This window comes from Chelonia mydas, chromosome 2 (assembly GCF_015237465.2).
Source record: "Chelonia mydas isolate rCheMyd1 chromosome 2, rCheMyd1.pri.v2, whole genome shotgun sequence".
NCBI classification, from domain to species: Eukaryota; Metazoa; Chordata; order Testudines; family Cheloniidae; genus Chelonia; species Chelonia mydas.
In genome coordinates, this window is record NC_057850.1 from 41,966,202 (window position 1) to 41,983,789 (window position 17,588).

General features: G+C 43.3%; 1 protein-coding gene across 12 annotated transcripts in view; it reads left to right on the plus strand.

Moving 5' to 3' along the window:
- TP53INP1 (tumor protein p53 inducible nuclear protein 1) overlaps positions 1–17,588 on the plus strand; it is a 69,383-nt gene that overhangs the window by 36,071 nt on the left and 15,724 nt on the right. For 4 of the 12 annotated variants that reach the window (XM_043539337.1, XM_043539338.1, XM_043539335.1 and 1 more), the window contains exon 4: positions 16,309–16,421. The exons of the other annotated variants lie outside the window; for them this stretch is intronic. The gene's annotated coding sequence lies outside the window, so the exon portion shown is untranslated. The remainder of the gene's footprint in view (positions 1–16,308; positions 16,422–17,588) is intronic. 12 annotated transcript variants of the gene reach the window in all.

Consider the following 17,588-nt stretch of genomic DNA (forward strand, 5'->3'; position numbering starts at 1 on the left):
AATCTGGCCAGTATATGAGTGTAATACCCAGTCCACCTCTCCCTCAGTATGAAGAGGACAATGCACGCTTGTAGTAACCAAGTGGAGATTTTCCCCAAGCACTCCAGTCAAAGCTCATTGCTATGGATTAAAACAAAAAATAAGTTTATTAACTACAAAAGATAGATTTTAAGTGATAGCAAGCAGATTACCTAGCAAATAAACAAAAATGCAACCTGAGTTTAATATACTAGCTATAGTGAGAATCTGCTATTCATATCCAATCTAACTGATGGTACAGGTAGATTTTGTAGATTAAGGCACAAGCTACCCTTGCTTTGGAGCTTGGAATTCCCAGATGTTTCCTACATAGGCTAGAAATCCCTTTAGCCTGGATCCAGCACTTCCCCCAATTCAGTCTGTTTCTCAGGTGTTTCCAGGTATCTTCTTTTGTTGGGATTGAAGAAAACAAGATGATGTCACTCCCTGCCTTATATAGCATTAGCCTAGGGTAGGAACCCTTTGTTTCAAAACTTGGTTCCCAGACCAGTTTGTGGAAAAATACTGATATCCCAAGATGGACTCCAGAGACATGTGATCTGGTCACATGTCCTTGTCGAGTTATAGCAGCTATTGCTTATAGGCTGGCCAAAATGCCCACTGGAAGGGTAAGCTATTCCACAGTCCATTGTCTTTGCTGATGGGCCATTAGCCCTGACTGGCTTCTTCATGGTTGTACTTGAAAAGCTGGCTGTAGGTGTTTTCCAGAGTAAGCCCATTTGAAATGCAGATCCCTAGTCAATATTCATAATTTCAGGTACAAAAATGATACATGCATACAAATAGGATATGGGGTGCAGTATCACAGTGCTGCAGCTGCATTACACTAGGATAAAATGTGTACTTTCAAAATGTGTTAGCAACATGTTCTAAAACTCTAGCATAGACAGGGAAAGGTGTCTCTTCTTAACATGCGCTAGCTGGTTAGGGTGAATCCTTGAGACTTTTCCCTTAGTAGCCATCCCACAGAGAGGTCCTCTGTGAGAGAAAATAACCCCTCCCCCTTTTAAAAATGTGTGTATATATAATAAAAAGCCCCAAATATAAACTATACATAAACGTCTCAAAATCTATTAACCATTTTCTATGAAACCTTAGCTGTACGTGAAACATTTAATTGTAATATGAACGGTGAAGACATAAATCAGTTATCTGTATTGTGACTCACAGCACCAGCAGTACCGCTTTGACCCAGAGATTAATAGTTACAGCATCCTTCAGATAGCCTCTCTCTTCCAGCCTGATGCTTATGAAGCTGAACCAACAGCAGCGGGAATGTTCTAATAATAATTGCTATTTCAACTATGATCAAAGAGCTTTTCCAATAATTACGGATTTTTTTAAAATTATTCTTTGAAAATTTTCCTTGCCAGTCTCAGATGAAACACGCTAAGTGCAAACTATTAAGTCTCACGTCATCCCTGTGAAGTAGGTACTATCACTTCCAATTTACAGATGAGGTAACTGAGGCAGAGAGTTAGGTAATCTGTGCAAAGTAACACGCAAAGTCAGCAGCTGAGCCCAGAACAGAACCAGGGAGTCTTAACTTCCAATATCTGGCTCTAATAAGCGATAACACTCCCTGTTGATAAGTTTAATAAGAAATGGGCCACTCATTTGGTATTCATAGTACAGTATTCTAAAAAATCGTATACCAGGTTTGAATGCCTTGTATCCATCACATTATCCAACTCATTTATTTAAAGGATTAATCAACTGTCATCTTCCAGACACTGCATTCTGAGACCTTGTTCATTTTGTAATGTGTGCATAATCAATTTTCTACGGGGTACAGTAGCTGAAAAGGAACTATTATAAGATTAATGCAAAACTGTGTCTTCAGTTGCAGTGTTTCAACAGGTATTGGTGACTCGTTGGTTCTTGTCCATGTCTGTTGCACAGAGCATTTCAAGACCTCCCCCAGCATTTATTCTCTCAGCAGAGGCTCAGTTGGCACAAAGTGCTGGCATCTGGTGTGCATGACCTGAGGAGAAGAGGAAATTTGTCAATAAATACTTGAAATCCAAGATAAACTTTTACATGTGGTTTAAAAAAAATCAGTTCTGTACAGGCCAGCCAGAGACACCATAACACATTGATTGGCTTTGTTAGTGCTATGGTATCTGAGGCTGCATGAAAATTTACCAGAATAAATTGCTTGCCTTACTGATTAGCTTTCCTATATTAACTTCTCTTATTTGAACTTCCTGGAATCAAAGCATTTCTACCCTCATTGGCTATCAGTTCAAACTCTCACAGCAACAGTAATGGCAGTACATATCTTTCAGTTCCCTGCAGAAGGGAGAATTTGATTACAGAACCAGCTATTCCTGGCTGGGAGTGACGTTAATGGCCAGTCCAACGCTAATAATAATGGTGCACGGGTTCCAATTTAAGATCTGATCCAAAGCCCATTGAAGTCACTGGGATTCTTTCCACTGAGTTTGATAGCTTTGGACCAGGCCCTAAGTTTTGTATTTTGTTTTGTTAAGGCTCCGGAAAACTACAATATATATTTTGCTAGGAATAAGCACTCCTTATCCCAACTGCTAACCAGTCATCTTTATCATCTTCTACCTCTGATCATTGAGTCAGAGAAGACTTTGTTTCCCTTTCCTCAGAGTCAAGAGGATTCTATCAGGTTCCTCACAGATGGTCTTGCTCTTGGAGAAGGCAAAGAAATATATGCTCCAAGTATGCGAAAGGCTGGCATTAGTGTTTTCTGTCCCAGAAAAAAGTCCAATTAATCATCGAAAGGACAGGTCTCTTCTGCCCCACCATGATAATTATTCCCAAGCTCTGCTGTAGCAGACTAAGTGACTTGATCTTTCCCAGCAGTGTTTGGCACTCTTCATCTACTGGGGCTGTTCTAACTTTCACTGAAACCTTGGTACAGAATTCACGAGAGACATAAATAGGAGTGCAGCTCAGAATTGGGGCACATGGTTTTGCAACCCAGGAAACTTGAAGCCTGGGAAAGATCGAGGTGACTTGGTAGTGGATAGAGTCCTACATTTGAAATTCAAGCACATTTTTAAAAAAATCTAATGCCCATTAGCTTGGTTTGGAGCCAGTCACACTACTTTCTTAAAGTTCAATACTCTATTAATGAGACAAATTAGAGCTTGTTAATTATGAGTATTTTAGGAAGAATGTGACTCAGGGTGAGCTAACAGGAAGCAACTAGTGAATAGGTAAGATTAAAAATGTCATAAAGATGTAATTTTGTGTGTTTGTAGAATAGCAGCTGTGCAAGAACAGTGCTACTGGCTTTGGTCTGTCTTAGGCTGATGTTTATCACAATAACATTGCAGAAGGGCTTTTTTTTTTTTTTTTTTTATAAATATATAACCCTGGCTAACCACACTGCAAAGGTTTGTTTCAATATGACATTTTAAAAAGAGACTTTGCTGCAACTCATCATTGCCTCATCACCATCTCTCAGTTCCAGATTGTTAAAAACACAGTTAAGTATGCTTGCTCTGTCAGGCATAGGGACCCTACTCATCCTCTCAAAGAAGTGTAAACAAATAGACAATTATTAAAATATTAATTACACGAAAACAAAGAATGGAATCAGGAGTTTGCATTCTTAAAGGTGACCTGCAAAGGAAGGAAAAGAGGCCCTTTTACTGGAGCTGAGCCTGGAGTGCCTTTCCACCATTGTGTGTATATAGTACATCTGTGCTCACACCTACTGTGGGATGCCCATCGTCCTAGAATAGACACTGAAATTAAAAACAAGAAATGCTATAGTTATTAACCCATCCATCCCTTGAAATATCTAGGAGCATCATAAAAGTAAAAATTGTTCAGTTTCAAATTCCAGTGCTTTCAGGCCTCTTTCCACCTTGGATGATAAGGACATGTTACTAGAATTAGGCAGACTAGAGTCACAATAATAGAAAGGCTCTCAAACTTCAGCTTTAAAAGAAGATTAGCAAGAAAGAGCTATTTCCTGGTTACATGGAGTTATGAATATGGACGCTGGCCACATGGAGAAAAGATGGAATGCTGAGACATAAGACAGGTTGAGGCAGGAGGACAGGGAAATTGTACTGGAAAAAATCCAGCACAATGTGAAAGGAGGACAAACAATTTCAATGGAGAATGTTTTAATGCATACCTGGGGGTTGGAGGGAATTACTGCCATGCTGACACACAATCAGGCCCCTGCACCTCTGGCTATCCCTCCTGACTGAAATTACATTTTAAAACCTAGACACTACTACCTATCAGACTTATTATGACAATTAAAATGTCATCAGACAAAGCACTCAAGAAAAATGAGGGTTGTGCATATTTTTTATAATGTGAACAATTGTAGTGAAGGGCTTCTTATTCTGGTATCATAGAGAAGGAGACAGAATTTGGGTTGTGGGTGAAGCATGGATGAGTACTGCTGCTTATTTTTTCCAAGTCTGACCATGGATGATAGTAAAAGTTTCATACAAAAGTTAAAAATATTATGCCCATTTTTACTCCCTTATGATGTGTAAAGAAGGCTTGAAAGTTTTATGGTTTTTTTTAGTTTTAAGATACACTTCTGTGCAGTGAGGGAGAACAAAAGACTGATTTCTGAAATGGAAGAAACAGAAAATACATCTTGGTTCAGACACTTTAACAGTGCAGGTGTTCCAGAGGCAACTGAATCCTCTCTTTTGTTTGTTTTTTGTTTTGTTTAAATGGTTGAGTGAATTGTAACAGCTGACTGGTTTGGAGAACTCTAATCCAATGATTTCTGCTAGTAGAACTGCAAGACTCAGCTCTTTTCTGTGGTATGTACTGTTTTGATTATATGTGGTTCACTGTCACTTCATAATTTGGTTCCAGAAACTGCCAGAATATCTGGTGAATTAGTGTTCCAGAACTCTAAAATATATCTCCAGACTTTAACATCTGTTTTACTAAAAAGATGGAAAGATGTTGCCTCCGCCCAAAAACTTATTTGGAAAACTTGGATATAAGCTATTGCCTTATACCTAGGAAAGGGGTGGCCAGTTTTAGATTTTTGAAATCTGTCAAAGTTGCAGAGACTTTTGCTCTTGCCAAAGTCCAAAAATGGTGAGCAGAAATGGAATGGACAATGTTAGTTGAGTCTGATGCTTGAATCTAAGATGAACAATATTCCATTTGCAAAAATAAGTACCTGAAATATGCAACTATAGCTATTTCTTAGGCTTTGCACTTTGCAGGCTCTTAGTATTCTGAATATACAGAGGGTTTTTTCTAAATTTGTAATAGAGATTTGAAATCATTTGAATAGCTATTCCTTTTTTATTTTAAAAAATATTTAACTTCAGTAGGATTATAAACTCAAACCTCCATCTGTCTGTGTACTTTGGGCCTGATCCAAGTCCCATTGAAATCAATGGGAGTCTTTCAATTTATTTCAGTGGGCTTTGGATCAGGACTTACAACATTTAAGGCCTGATCCTGCAAACACTTACTATCCAGCAAAGTACTTCCTACCATAAATAGTCCCATTTAAGCTACAGTTGGTACTAAGTGAAGCACTGGGTATTAAGGATTTGTAGGTTCAGGACACTAGTCTTTAGTCTTTAATGGAATCTTTTATTGAACCATTTACTGCCTTTGGCAGCTGTATTCCACTGAGTTTAAACCGCCGGCTGAGGTGTGGAAGATGCATTGAATGGAGGATCTAGGAGTACTTCCCAGGACATTACCATGTAGTTATGCCAGTTTCTCTCTGCTGACCAATCATTGTTTTGTTTTATAAACTTGGTCGGCTAACTAGTTAAAGTAATTTTATACATATTTGTCTATAAGATTTCGTTTTGTTTTTATTTGTTTTTTTGTATGGAGGAACATTCTATTTTCCAAAAGTTAGATGGAACTGCTTCACATTTTGTATGTGCATACATTCTATTTAGGACTATTCTTTCCACTGTTACTCAGTATTTGTAATATGTAGATATATCATGTTCTCACCTACCATTTAAGAAGAATGTCTGAGTAGTGGGGCCTCTTCAAAAGACACTATATATGGGAGCTCTTTGTTAGAAGCTCAGTGCATTCATAGTAATTTGCAGAACTGGTTGTAGAAAGGTCACTGTTTCTGTGCACCATGGCTAGTCATATATTCTTCATAAGTGCTGGTGTTACATGTACAGTATGTCATGCCTGGCATTAATGTTTCAGTTCTTGAAAATCAATACATACAAAGTTTTGAAAATATGGGATGCCAGAGCCCCAGACTATTATTATTTTTATTACATCTATATAATATTCTAGATGTGCACATCGTGTTTTATAGCCATGGCCATACCGTTAATCTGTCTCTGGGTACACAGGAAGTTCTAGTGGATGGTCTGCTTATTTCCACCACTAACCCTAATTCGTAATCACACAACTATACACAATTTGGGGAGATGAGCCTGGTTTGTTTGCTTCAGTGATTTCTTCTGAGTCTTTTTTTTCCCTCCCCCTTAATAACATGAGAAGAAATTCTCAAAAACACAAGTCACAAATTTAAATCTTTATAAGGGGAAGTTAGATCCAGGGCCAGCTTTTGTGGCTCATGAAACCCAAGACCAAAGGAATCTCTTCAATTTATAAGGGACCTCAATTTGCAGGACAACCACAACGAACGTGGAATTGAAGTTTCTTTTCCTGCCACAAGGTTAGCCCTCAGACATTTGCAGAAAGGGTTAAGGGGCAACCCATGTCCTTTCAGAGCCTGTCCAAGTTGCTCTCAACCGCATTAAGACTTGTTCATTTTGTCCAAGAAACATCTCCATGGACATATTAAATGAGCTTTGGGTCAGGGATTTAAGGCCTAATCCTGCACCACTGAAGTCAATGGGAATTTTGTTATTGACTTCAGTGAGTGCAGATTCAAGCCCATAGACTTCAAGTCAGCAAGATATCTAAGCACGTGCCTTACCTTAAATTTATGAATAGTCCCACTTACTTCATTGGGACTCTGCACATGCTTAGGGCCTTGCTGAGTTGGGTCAATAGAGCATTGATTGGCGAGAGCAGCTTGTGGTCAGCTGGCCCATTTTGGTAAGAGACCTCGCTCTCAGGCCTGTCTCCCGCCTGCCAAGGATTGTGTGGTTTGGGGAGAGGAGTGGGGAAAATCCACTGTCTTCATCCTTTCCTGATGATGGAAACAGGAAGTAAAAGGCAAGATTAGGAAGATGAGAGGAGTGGAAAGAGGAACTAAGGGGAGCAACTCAGGAAATGGGAGATCTCTACCCCAAGAAGTTCCTTGCTGGGGACCTCCAATATATTACTTGCCCTTCTTAATTCTTCCTGGAGCCAGCTTTCAAACACAACAATATGAACCTTCTTAGGGCTTGTCTACACTTGAAAATTTCATCATGTTAAAATTTTGTCTTAGTTAATTATGTTACATGACTTAACATAACATGGCACTCAATGCAGACAAGAACTATCATGTTTAACAGTGAGTTGGCTGGTCACCGCTAACCCTACATGACCCAGCATACAATACTAAACATGACAATATTTCACTATACTGAGTGGTTAACGTTGTCTTAATTAACACATGTTCTAACAGACTGTAATTTTCCACTACAGACAAGCCCTTAGCGGGGACTTACTCTTTGTGTTTAATTTTGTGTCTCACCTCTTTAGTGGTGATCTAAGTACATGTGCTGTTTACCAACCACTTTCTTTCCCTTACCCATCTCACAACCAGTGTTTTGGAAGTACAAAGGTATTTTAATTGGCTTTTCCTATATGCAGAGCTGAGTCTTGGTTTTTTAAGTTTCTTTAAAAACTTCTTGTCAGTGAGCTGAAAGTTAATGTAGTACATTAAAATAACTGAGTTTATAGCTCTTAGGTTATTTTCCACCTTGTCAAATTAACCTTCTGTGATGGGGTATCCACCACACACAATGCCTTATGGGGTAAGTTAGGCGAATTAACCTTAGGCTGCACCTGGAGAAAATCTATGGTGTGCTACAGTCTAACTGCAACAGCAGGGGGGAGGAGCTGGACAGGATCTATAAAGAGAATAAGTTGGAAAGGAAACCTGCAGTTGCACTGCCTGTTACAAGGGGAAAGAGTAGGAAGCTGCAAGGAGAGAGTAGGGATCAATAAGGGCTGGGAGAGTAAAAGTCCAGGGCTGCTGGGTTGAGGATCCCTGGACTGGAAACCGGTGTAAGAGGACAGGCCCCGGTTCCCCTATCAGCTGCCAGAGAAGTAGCACAGACCAGGTAGTGGGGGGCGGACTGCTTGGGACAGTTTGCCTCAAAGGCCTTGTGATACCCTGGAAGGGGGGAGAACTTTAATGTGACTTAGCTGGAGGACTGAACTATGAAGAGGACATTGCTACCACTCCTGGTGCAGGAGAGGCCACGGAGTAACTGAGGGGAATGATGGACTGTAGGAAGGGGCATCAAACCGGGTGGTAGAGCTAATTCCCCAGATGGGGCATGGGAGGCGCTGCTGAGTGGTGAATGGACAACCCAGTAACAACTTCTGTCATAACCATACAGCTAAGGGTAGCCTAGAATTCCTCCTTACCTGTAAGGGGTTAAGAAGCTCAAATAATCTAGTTGGCACCTGACCAAAAGGACCAATGGGGAAAGAAAATACTTTCAAATCTTGGGGGTGGGGAGGCTTTGTTGGTGTGTTCTCTGGGGAAAGCAGAGAAGCATCAGGTCAAAAAACTCCTTCTCCTATAAACCCTCCTGTGCAAGTCTCTGATATTACAAAAAGAGTAAGTAAATAAGGCAAGGCACGTTAGATTACCTTTTGTTTTCAAAATGTGCATTTTCACTTTGCTAAAGGGAGGTTTATCCTGTTTTTTTGTAACTTTAAAGTTTTGCCTAGAGGGCAATCCTCTTTGAATCTGATTACCCTGTGAAGTATTTACCATCCTGATTTTACAGAGGTGATTCTTTTACTTTTTCTTTAAATAAAATTCTTTTAAGAACCTGATTGATTTTTCATTGTTCTTAAGATCCAAGGGTTTGGGTCTGTGTTCACTTATATCAATTGGTGAGGATATTATTCTCAAGCCTTCCCCAGGAAAGGGGGTGTAGGGCTTGGGGAAATATTTTGGGGGAATAGGTCCTTTCCCTGGTTCTTTGTCTAAATAACTTGGTGGTGGCAGCGGAATTTGTTCAAGGACAAGGCGGAATTTGTGCCTTGGGAAAGTTTTTAACCTAAGCTGGTAAAAATAAGCTTAGGGGTCTTTCATGCAGGTCCCCACATCTATACCCCAGAGTTCAGAGTGGGGAAGGAACCCTGACACCTTCATATGGCCATTTTTATTTTTATCTCATAATTCTGGAAGGGCTAGTGCAGCCTAGAGAAATGTGTGTCCTAAAATACCAGACAGAGTTTACACAGGCACATTGCAAACCATAAATGCTATGCAAATTCTGTCAGTCAGGTCACACATATTGGGCAGACTCCTTCAAGCCCGCTCCCAGCTGCAAGAACACATTTTTCATCCATTAGTATGTGATAGTTTCTCTAAGCTTTTCTTTTACACGTAAGTTTTGTGTGCTCTCATACGGGAAAAAAATGCATACAAAAAGTGTTGATGCAATCTTAAAGTTACAAGAACAAGCACTCAGAATCAAGAAATGTCAAAAGTTACCCTGGCCTTCAGCAACATTAATTAATGTATGATGCAAATCTTGTATCTCTATATTGTTTTTATTAAAAGCCAATTTTAATAAAACTCAGCACTATACAAGACACAAAACAAAACCAACCCTTGTCTCAATGAGTTTACAATCTGAGGCCTTGATCTTGCAACGTGCTATATGTGGGAGTGCCCCAGGTCCACATGGCACCCCCTATTAATTTTAATAAGTCTTCACATACATGCTGAAGTCTGCCTATGCAGACCTCATTGCAGGATTGGAGCCTAACACAGACTATTAATGGTGTAATATGTTAATTAGTGTTTTATTAAATATAAACCATATGTGCAATGTGGCTGGGTCAACTTTCCTGGAACTTAGGCCAGGTCTACACCTAAAACTTAGGTCAGCCTAGCTACGTCGCTCATGGCTGTGAAAACTTTCATGCCTTGAGCGATATAGTTAGGATGACTTTGTCCCCAGGGACATAGTAGCTAGTTCGATAGAGAATTCTTCTGTCAACCTAGCTACCACCTCTTGAGCAGGTGGATTTACTACAGAGATGGAAAAACCACTTCTGTCACTGTAGTAGTTGTCTGCTACACTGGTGTAACTGCAACTGTAACCCTTGTAGTGTACATACCCTTAAGTTTAACTTTTAGATTTTCCTTTCTGTTTAGTTATTTCTCTTACAGTGTAACATTGCATATATGTGTTTTGTTTCTCGGGTGTTTTTGCTTTTAATTTATTTGTTTTTAAAGTAAAAAATAATAAAAAGTCTGGGGGTTGTTGACTTGCCCTGTTTACAGGTCTTCTGGGATCCCAGGGCTTGAAGTTATTTAGTCCTCAACTGTTTTTGGCTTGTGCATCTTACAAGTCAGTGACCTTGGAGGTTCTTTGAAGTAACAAGTGCATATTTAATTAACTACACTCAATTGTTTGTGCATGCCTTCAAAGGGCACCATTATTAGGTGAGTAGCTAACACCTTAATGCAGTGGTTCTCAACCTTTCCAGATTACTGTACCCCTTTCAGAAGTCTGATTTGTCTTGCCTACCCCAAGTTTCACCTCTCTCAGAAAGTCAGGCTTCGGCTTTCTGCTCTGGGTCCCAGCAAGTCTAACGCTGGCCCTGGTGACCCTATTAAAATGAACTTGCCCACAGTTTAAGAACTGCTGATATAGTATATAGAACAATATAAATACATTGTCTGTATGACATTTTAGTTTCTACTGACTTTGCTAATGCTTTTTATGGAACCTGTTGTAAAACTAGGCAAATATTTAGGTGAGTTGATGTACTTCCTAGAAGACCTTTGGATACCCCCGGTGGTACATGTACGCCTGGTTAAGAACCATTGCCTGAATGGAAGTATAACAAGGGTTCTGGGGCCAGCCAGCCCTGTTTGGTTATCAGATCCACCTAAAAAGTGGTCAGAGCCTGTAAAGGGTTGAGAGGAGCTGCAGGAAGGACATGGCTTCTGCAGCAGGCCCTGAAGGGAATGGTGCATTCTTTCAGAACTGAGAGTGGCAAGGGGTGGAAAAGAGAATGAGTAGAGGAACTGTTTTTCGGTTTTGGATATTTTGCCTACATTTTTATATTTGGAGGAATAAAACTGGCCAGAGAGACTTGGGAGAGCCAGTGAGTCCTTCCTGGGAAGATGAGGAGATTCAACCTGAGTGAGGGGAAACTGAGGTAACAGCTAGATAGAAGTCAGACTAGGGTAGATGGTGCTGTGACAGGAATGTCTCTGGGTGTGCTCAGTTCTGCTTTTTCAGAAGTTGACAAACATGGCCTAGATTGTTCACCCTTGCCTCCTTCCAGGTAGCCCCTCTCCCCCAAATTAAGAACACCTCTTAGTTGAATTCCTTATTGTTAAAATGCTGTTAGGCCCTGATTCTACAATGAGCTCTTGGCAGAAGTGAGGCCATTCTGGTTACACACTACAGTATAATTTAAACCAAACTGCACCTTTTTATTTACATCACTAACTGCCAGTATGCCTGCATTCTTCAAAGCACTGCACAGTCCACCGAAAGAACAGTTTACCACTTCCTGCCTCAAAAGCAATACACCAAGGGACAGCATTTCCCACTTTTCTCAAACTTCTTGTCACCAATTGTAAAAGTGACAACAGAAACAGAGGTTCTGATTCCCCTTTAAACTGGGTTTATACAGTTGTAACTCCATTAACGTCGATGGGATTACTTTCAGTTTACAGTAGTATGAGAGGGAAATCAGGTTCAGAGTTAGCAACTACAATGACAAATATCTTTGACCCAGATCCTTATACTGTAGGATCTACAGGGAAAGAGCAGATTAGTCTACTGACGAAAAATTATACTGAGTATTGGTAATATGTGATATACGCACTTACTATAGTCCACGCACAAACTGTATAAGTATAATGGCTTTTTCCAAGCATGAGATGTCTGTAGCTGTAGGTTGTAGACTTCTTAGAGCCCTTACGAAAATGAAGACAAAAAACTCCATGAAAAGTCTTTTTGCTAAATATACACCATGACTTACAAAATAGATAGGAAGAGAAGGATGACTTAGGAAGGAAGGATGGAATATGAGAGCGAGGCATTGGTGTGGGGTAGAGTTAAGATTATATGCATAATCTTAACTGTGTATTTCCATACTTTATAAAATGTAGGTGTTTGGGGTTTTTTAGCTGAACCTTAATTTTGGGTGACCAGTTTTTCCACGGTGTAGGTTTGTATTTTTTACAGTAACATTACTTTAGGGTGTTTTCAAAAAACAAGTCTGTTCCTCTGCTCAATTTTAACTACACTAATTGGGTTTTTTTCCTGAGAATTTCCTTAGGTTGTATAGAACGTCTTAAAATTGCTTAGTGAGGAGTCCCTGCAAGCTGCCACATATGGACTTTGCTTCTTTCTAGAAAACATCCACCTACACATGTGGCGTCCTCTCTCCTGCTCCTCAGAACAAAGGCCTGATTCTCCTATCATTTACACCCATATAGCTCAGGTGACTTGATTTCATAGATTCACATATTTTAAACCAGAAGGGACCATTGTGATTATTTAGTCCAGGGGCTCTCAAACTGTGGTATGTGAGCTGCTTGGTGGAAGTGGTGCTCTGTAATGGTGGTGTCTCCTTTCATGGTAAATCCGCTCCTGACCACTACCCTTTAAACAAAATGGTCCTTCCAATGACGGGTGGGCCCCCCAATGGGCCTCCCAATGACATGGGGGCCCCCAAAAATGCAGGACAAATATCTGACAACCTGCCCCTGAGTCCCAGCCGGCAGTGCAGCACGCCACTCCCGGAAGTGGCCGGCTGATGGCACGTCTTTGCACGCCCCTGGCGGGGGAGAGAGGGAGGCGGCTCCGCACGCTGCCCCCTCCCTGGGCAGCACAGAGAGACCCACTACCCCCTCCCCTCAAGGGGCGCGCAAAGACGTGCCAGCAGCATGGCTAAGGCGCCTCCCTGCCTGCTCTGCCTCCCTCCCTCCGCACTGCTTCGGTCCCAGAAGCGGACGGCATGTCCCTGCGGCCTGTGTGTGTGTGTGTCTCCGCGCACTGCCCCACCCCGATTCTGCAGCTCCTATTAGCCTCACCACTGCAGGAGGGGTGTCTATGCTGGTCACTTTGGGAGCCGTGCCACCCGAGGTAAGCACTGCCCCCTGCCTCCCTCCCACCCCTCATCCCAGAGCCCACCCCCCGCACTCCCTTCTGCACTTCAACCCCCTGCCCCAATCAAGGTACCTCACTTTATTTTCATTTACTTCCCATTACTTATAATATAGAAGCAGGATGAAGGGAAAAAAAATGAAAAATAGGGTGGGGAGATAAGAAAGAATATTCTTTTTCTTGGCTGGGCCGGGGGGGGGGGGGAATTAAGCTGCACACAGGGCCCCACTAACTCCAAATCAACCACTAGTAGTGGTGTCTTGGGCCAGCCAACCAACTCACCCCTGTTCCATATGTCGATATTTGTAGACTGTGATCAAGTCACCTCTTAGAGAAGGATTGAAGGAACTCAGTCCAAGATTATCAGGCACGTGTTTTTTCAATCTCTTCATTCTTGTGGCTCTTCTCTGAACCTTCTCCAATTTTTCAACATCCTTGTTGAACAGTGAACACCAGAACTGGACACAGTATTCCAGTGGCATTCACATCACTGTCAAATACAGTGGTAATATAATTTTACTTCTACTACTTAGTATTCCTGTTTATACATCCAGAGATCACATTAGCCCTTTTTGGCCACAGTGTTTCACAAGGAGCTCATGTTCAGCTGAGTATCCCCTGTGATCCACAAGTCTCTTTGATTCATTGCTTCCAGAATAAAGTCTCCCCCATCCTCTAAGTAGAGCCTGTGTTCTTTGTTACTAGATGTATGATTTTACATTTGGCTATATTAAAATACACATTGTTTGGTAAGCTGGGTGCAAGCAGTCTAGATTTTTCTGTACCTATCTCTCCTCTTCATTATTTTCCATTCCCCCAGTCTTTGTGTCATCTGCATCTGAGCTACTTACAACCAGACTCTGGATTCCCCTGTTCTTATGTGGCTTCCTCCCATATTCCTTTCAGACTGGGCCCATCTATTCCTCTCTTCCCCATTGTTGTTTCTTAGGACAATCAGTTCTGATTGTATAGCTACAAATATGCAGTGACGGGTACCCAAAAATCACCTACTAGAGGACAGGCCCAACAAGGAAAATAACAGAACACCACTGGCCATCACGTACAGTCCCCAGCTAAAATCTCTCCAGCGCATCGTCAACGATCTACAACCTATCCTGGAAAATGATCCCCCACTCTCATGGGCCTTGGGAGGCAGGCCAATTCTCACTTACAGACAGCCCCCCACCCCCACCCGAAGCAAAAACTCACCAGCAACTACACACCAGACCAGAGAAACACCCAGGAACCAATCCCTGTAACAAACCCTGTTGCCTTCTCTGTCCTCATACCTACTCTAGCACCACCATCATAGGACCCAACTACACCAGCCATACCATCAGAGGCTCATTCACCTTACCATCTACTAATGTGATATATGCCATCATGTGCCAGCAGTGCTCCCTCTGCCATGTACATTCGCCAAACCGGACAGTCTCTACGTAAAAGGATAAACGGACACAAATCAGACATCAGGAAAGGTAACATACAAAAACCAGTAGGAGAATACTTCAGTCTCCTTGGACACTTAATAACAGATTTAAAAGTAGCCATTCTTCAACAAAAAAACTTCAAAAACAGACTTCAAAGAGAAACTGCTGAGCTACAATTCATTGGCAAACTTAACACCATCAATTTGGACTTGAATAGGGACTGGGAGTGGCTGGCTCACTACAAAAGCAATTTTCCCTCTCTTGATATTCCCTCCTCATCAGTTATTGGGAGTGGACCACATCCACCTTGATTGAATTGGGCTTGTTAACACTGGTTCTCCACTTGTAAGTTAACTCCTGTCTCTTCACGTGTCAGTATATTTATGCCTGCATCTGTAATTTTCACTCCATGCATCTGAAGAAGTGGATTTTTTACCCACAAAAGCTTATGCCCAAATAAATCTGTTAGTCGTTAAGGTGCCACCGGACTCTTCATTGTTTTTGTGGATACAGACTAAGATGGCTACCCCTCTGATACTTAATTCTGCAGTGGTCCAAGCAGACTTTTTAAAGTATATGGAAACCATTGTTAATAAGTAAGCAATTCCACCACTCGCAGAACTTGTCAAAAGCACCACATCCCCTGCCAAAACAACGTAGCACTTTCTAGGCCAAGTCATTTTGGAAATGGGACAAGACACCCCCCCCCCAAAAAAAAAAACAAACAAAACCCAAACAAATGAAAAAACAAAACCCACAACTCAGGAAACTATCTTACAACTGAAATGCACATAAACTCCTGTCCAATTATATCTCCCAAATGCCTTGTCCAATTCTAGAAATGCTCCATTCTAAGCAAAAAGAAAAGGAGTACTTGTGGCACCGTGGATACAGGCTAACACAGACCAGACTAACACGGCTGCTACTCTGAAACCATTCTAAGCAAAGAGCCTGCAAATGAAAGTTCAGGCAGATCAGTTTGATTGTGGTGAAGTCAGAGTTGATGTGTCTATGCATGAAGCAAACTCTAGCTAGGTTCATCCTAAATAATGTACCTATGCATACAGTAGTGTCTGTACATAATATACCAACTTGATGCTGTGTCCCCGTATCTGTGTGACTATTAGCTCCATTTTATTCCCCTTCTTTCGCTCTCTTTTAGGCTCTTACTCTGGGTCCATCACTATGGTATCTGAGTGCTTCCCACTTGTTTCAAATCTTTTTTTCTCCCCCCTTCCTATCCCTGTATCCGTTATCTCAATCTCCCTCTCTTGTCCCCTCTTCTTCCTTTAGCTCTTCTTTTTGCAGTCTCTCTCTCTCCCTCCCTTCCGCTCTCCCCTTCTTTCTCTCCCTCTCCTTTTGTTGCCTGGGCTTGTTTCTAGCTGCAGAGTTTCTCTGTGCCTCTGGGCCGGATCACGTGCGTTAGTGACAGCCTGTCCCGGCGCGGCCCCGAGCCCCGCTCTGCTCACATTGGTGAGGTCTGAACCCTAGCCCGGCCCCGGGGAGTCGGGAGGGGGAGCCGGGGCGGGGCCTGGGGCGGCCGGGGCCGATCAGCTGTTCGCTGGATTCTATAACAACAAAAGGTTCGGCAGGGAACCGAGTCGGACGGAGGCGGCTGCGGAAACAAGACCAGGGACCCATCGGTGCCTCCCCTCATCTACCTCACTAGCCATTGCTGCCGTCCGCCCCCTCCTGTCTCTGGAAGGTGAGTAGCGGATATTTGTATCCAGTCTGGAAGGGGCCCTGGCAGCTTGACAATGCGCCTCCGGACCTGGGTCGCGACTCGGACCCCCCAACCCGGGCACAGCGGCCAACTCAGGTTCCCTCTGCCCAAGCTGCGTCCTTTAGGGGACAGGCTGGCGGCGGGGGTGCGGAGGTTTCGGGACTGGAGCGTCTTCCCCACTGCCAGTAACGTACCCCTCGCTCTGCCTATGTCCGGGAGGCGAGCGAGGTAGTCTCGCTGCCCGTCTCTCGCATGAAGGGGGGCCTGTAGATGAGCTCCATGTTCTGTATGACCAGGCCGCGGGTGTGGGTGTGTGATGTGCTGTTTCCCTTGGGGAACCCCAGACACTGGGCGAGCCCGCTGGCGTCCCCCAGGGCGGTCTGTGTCGCCGTTATGTGTGGGGCTGACATGTATTTCTCCCCCTTCCCCCACGAGACTCCGAAAGTAGCCCTAGGTCCTGGACAGGAGACTAGCTCGATAGAAACTTTACGAAACAGAAGAGATCTCTTTCTCCGTGGTTACAGGCGATCTGGTCAATGGTCTGACTGCTCAAGGCGCTGAGCACCCGCAAACTCCCTTGAAGCCCACGGGAACTTGCAGGTGCTCGGCACATTTCAAAATCCAGAGGCTTGTGTCGTATGTATGGGAGGGTCTTTCCCTATGGAGTGCGTGTGAGCACACGCCGCCCCTAAGCAGCGTAACTGGGGGAGTCCCTTTGCCTCTGGGGGGTGGGGGGATGCGCACTGCCCCTGTACTGTGTGGCTCGTCGCCGGGAGCAGTGGGTGTCCCTAAATGCCTCGGACAGAGAGCTGCGTGGTTGCCTCCCCACTCGAGTGCGGAGGAGTGGTACCAGCTCTTGGTACGCGCTGCCCCACTCTCTGCGCGGATTGCCCGCGCGCCTCCGCTCCCTCGCTGGGAGATCCCGCGCACGGTGGAGTTGGAGCGCCGCCGGGCTGAATTCTGCCCCGAGGAGGCGGGAGCCCCGGACTCGCTGTGGGCAGGCTCCGATCTGCTTGTTTGTGTGTTCTCTGAACTTCCTCTTCGCAGACTCCGAAGTAGCTGCGTTCCCAGTTTGACCCTTTTGTCTCTTCCCTCCGCCCCCCAGGCGCACTCGCGGGGAGGAGGAGTTCGGGGCAGCCGGCCAGCCCA